Below are 4,642 nucleotides of genomic sequence, written 5' to 3' on the forward strand. Positions count from 1 at the left end.
TTGGTGAATGTGACCAGTTCACTGGCAGTACATCTCTGTCTTGTAAGCCCAATTCCAATAGAAAATAGAGTCTCATTTTTATTGGATCCAAGATGAGTTCTTCAACTCAGCTTCATCAGCAATGAAGGAGGTATTTAATTCCTGACTTCTGCACATATTTGTTAATTTGTTAGAATCTGGAAGGTAGAAGTGAGTAATGAGCCCCAAACCACGCAATAGAATTTTTCAAAACATTTTGATTACAGTAGGACAATTAGATATTGTCTTGAAAATGCATGCAATGATATTTGGTCCTTAAAATTTAGAATTCTCTACCGTTCTTCTTTGGCATAAACTACCACCTGAGTAGCTATTTTTGAACCTGTAGTTGGAACAAGGCAATTTTCTATTCTAATATATTACAGACCCTGAATTTCTGCTTTTATATCCTAACTAATCACAAAACATCATTGCTAATTGCACAAACACAGCTCCTCATGTGCACACATAGTTTCCCTATGATGTTAGATTCGGGATTAGCTGGCCTTTGTTGGATTCGTGGCAAAACAGAAAAAAAAACTCTTGCTGTAAATTGAAGAACTGCCCTTTCAAAAATATGTCTCACTTTAAAATCTCTAGATTTCTGACACACAGGCTGTGGATTTTGCACAATCCTTGCTGAATGTGGAAATGTGTTATGTTAAATCAGAGCTCTGTTTCTCTTAGCCATCCAGACACTCCATTCCTCTAACTTGAGTCTTGTCATTCTGGCTTTGATGAATGTCTTATTGACTAGTATTCTGATTTCTTCAGGTCATGTCCATTGAAACAATTCTTGTTTCAGGAGATTTGAGGTCCAGCAATTTCTTATAAGTCCTTCTTGGAAAGTATACCCTTGGGTTAGAATGAAACAAACATGGATTTGAATCCAAGCTCTGTCATTTATTATTTGTGTACCTTGGGCAAATTACTTAACCTCTGTGTGCCTCAATAGCTTCATCTGTAAAATGGGGAAATAAAAAAAACTTTCTATATTTCTGTGAGAATTAAAAGTAAGACACATAATACCATGCCCACTTAACATACTGTACACATTAAATAAATAACAGTTTTGTTTCCTGCTTTTGTCATTGCCATTGTTTTTGTTGTTGTTCTTGTTATGAAACCCCTTTTCAGAAAGCCATATCTTTTGACAACTTTCTAGATATACACTTCCCGAATATTCACCTTTTAATTCATCATTTATGCTAACATAAAATTATTCTCTTATTCTTAATTACAGAAGTCATAACAATGACAAATAATCCATCAATGCATAGGTATTTTTAACCATTATCATTTCACACTCACTAGAATGGCTACTGTTTTCTAAAAGTGGAAAATTTCAAGTGCTGGAGAAGATTTGGAGAAAGAGGAACATTCATTCATTGTTAATGGCAATGTAAAATAATGGTGCAGCTGCTGTGGAAGACAGTTTGGTGGTTCCTCAGAAAGTTAAGCATAAAATTATAATGACCCAACAATCCCACTTCTAGGCATATCCCTAAAGAAATTGAAAGCAGGGACTGAAACAGATATTTGCACACCAATGTTCATGGCGACATTATTCATAATTGCTAAAAGATGGAAGCAACTTAAGTGTCCATCAACAGATAAATGGATAAACAAATGTGGTAGATGGATACACTGGAATACTATTCAACCATAAAAAGGAATGAAATTTGGATATATGTGACAACATGGATGAACCTCAAAGACGTCATATTGAATGAAATAAGCCCAGACACAAAAGGACAAATGTTGTCTGATCTTGCTGATATGAAATAATTAGATTGTGCAAATTCACAGAGTCAGTAACTATAATATTGTTTACCTGGGGCTGGAATGAAAGTAGAAAAATGGAGTTAATGCTTAATTGGTGTAGAGTATCTGGGATGATGGGAAAGTTTAGGAAATGGATGGTGGTGACAGTAGTACAACATTGTGAATGTAATTAACACCACTAAATTGTATATTTAAAAGAGGTTAGAATGGGAAATTTTAGGTTGGATATATATTATCACAATACAATTTTTTTGAAAACCACAGAACTGTATTACACACACAGTGAACACTAATGTAAACTATGGACTACAGTTAATAGCATAATTATAATAATACTGTTTCATCCTTTGTAACAAAGTTACTACACTAATGCAAAATGGTAATAATAGGGAAAACTGCATGTCAGAGGAGGTATATGGAAACCCTGTACTTTCTGCATGATTTTTCTATAAATATACAACTTCTCTCATAAAAAATAAGAATAACACAGGGACATTGTCTCCAGAGAACCGAGTTGCCCATAGATGGGTGTGGTTAGAAAGGAGCACAACCCCCACTCACCTTCAGAGGCTGAGGATATGTTAGGTAAAACAAAAAATGCTCTGGAAAAGATGAGCATGGTTTCAATAGGTCTACTTCTTACTGCCTCTTACCCCTTCAGAATTCCAACTTCCAGGTCAGCCAAAGAGTAAGGATTTAGGTCAGGAGTGCTGGACAACCAAGCCTTCCCAGCCTGCAGGGGAAGCTGCATTTTGAGAAACATTCATTAATATAAAAGTTGCTCTTCTCTCAAGCCAAGAAGAAAAAAAACCTCTGCATTCCCAACAAATCATCCAGGCCTCCATCGCATAATGGGTATTAAATATCATTGCTCTTGAATTGTGTAAGTTGTGGTGAGTTCCAGTTAAATCCTATTAAGGAAAGTTGTAGCAGGATTCTTCCAAACCACTAGTATTGAACTTTCTTGGAAAATAAACAAAAGCCAAAGTCAAAGTGGTGGTATTAGACACTTTTTCCTTATTTTGTTAGGAATATTTCTAATATTTGGCTAATACTATAAAGCTACTGCATGCTTTATATTATTAAAAAATTATATTTTTACATTGCATAATAATATATTATATAAAAATATATAATAATTTTATAAAATAATATATAATATAAATATGTAATATATTATATATAATGATTATATAAAAATTATATTATTATAAAACATTATTATGGTGCTTCTCCGCTGTCCCAACTGCATTTGCCCACTCGCTTGGATCCTGTCAAGCCAAAGCCTACAGGAACATCCTTCTTCTCACTCTCCTGTAACTGCATCATTGAGATTCCACCACCATGTTCCAGGCACACCTGGTCCAGGGCTCCATCCTGAAGAAGGTGTTGGAGGAGTTCAAGGACCTCATCAATGACCTCATCAACGAGGCCTGCTGGGACATCAGCTCAAGCAGTGTGAACCTGCAGAGTATGGACTCGTCCCATGTCTCCTTGGTGCAATTCACCCTGCGCTCTGAAGGCTTTGACACATACCGCTGCGACCGTAATTTGGCCATTGGCATGAACCTCATAGCATGTTCCAAATAATAAAATGTGCTGGCAATGAAGACATCATTACGCTAAGGGCCGAAGGTAATGCTGACACTTTGGTGCTAGCATTTGAAGCAGCGAATCAAGAAAAGGTTTCAGACTATGAAATGAAGTTAATGGATTTAGATGTTGAACAACTTGGAATTCCAGAACAGGAGTACAGCTGTGTAGTCAAGATGCCTTCTGGTGAATTTGCACGTATTTGCCGAGATCTCAGTCATATTGCAATGCTGTTGTAATCTCCTGTGCAAAAGATGGACTGAAATTTTCTGCAAATGGGGAAACTTGGAAACATTAAGTTGTCACAAATGAGTAATGTCAATAAAGAGGAGGAAGTTGTCACCATAGACATGAATGAGCCAGTTCAGCTGACTTTTGCACTGAGGTACCTGAAATTCTTTACAAAAGCCACTCCACTCTCTCCTACAGTAACACTTAGTATGTTTGCAGATGTATCTCTTGTTATAGAATATAAAATTGCTGATATGGGACATTTAAAGTACTATTTGGCTCCCAAGACCGAGGATGAAGAAGGATCTTAGATATACGTAAATTCAAGAAAAGAAAACAAAGTTCTTTGTGAACTGCTTCTGAGATGCCGGTATGTCTTTTCTGTCACCAAATTTGTACCTCTGGGTACATATGTAGATATTGTTTTCTGTAAATAACCTATTTTTTTCTCTATACTCTACAGTTTAAAGAATAAAGTCAAATCTCATCCTGTTAACCTAGAAATATTTCTGCCTTACCTAGAAATACTCATGATTTTTCTAACAAAAGGGTATTGATTCTAAATGCAGTTTTAAGAATGTTTTCAATTTAAATCAAGTTATCTCAATTTCAAAAAAAAAACCATTATTATATATTGTCTTTAAAATATCTCTTTGTACTACCAGATTGATAAGTGTTTGTGATGAAAGGATGCAGAATTTTACCAAATGGTTTCTAGCTTCTCAGTAGGAAGTCACTTGCTATATTTTTAAATTCTGTGTGACATGGGGAGGGAAGTGGGGTGGGATGGTATACAATGAACAAACAGACATCCAAAGCCCCAGGCCTGCCAAAGCAAAAACTGCCAATATTTTGTCATATTGTGTCAATGTTTTCTCTTAATATTATTACAAATGAAGTCAGTGAATTCTATTTAACTAGTTTCCAACCCCAGGCCCTCTACCAAGTTTACTTTCCTCCTTTATTATGTCTTGGACTTTAGCCACATTTGCAACTTTGCATTTACATAAATCAT

General features: G+C 35.6%; 1 pseudogene; it reads left to right on the top strand.

Moving 5' to 3' along the window:
• The first annotated feature begins 3,147 nt into the window (after positions 1 to 3,147).
• LOC119505622 lies at positions 3,148 to 3,938 on the top strand (annotated as a pseudogene).
• The last annotated feature ends 704 nt before the right edge of the window (positions 3,939 to 4,642 follow it).

Source organism: Choloepus didactylus, chromosome 10 (assembly GCF_015220235.1).
Source record: "Choloepus didactylus isolate mChoDid1 chromosome 10, mChoDid1.pri, whole genome shotgun sequence".
NCBI lineage: Eukaryota > Metazoa > Chordata > Mammalia > Pilosa > Megalonychidae > Choloepus > Choloepus didactylus.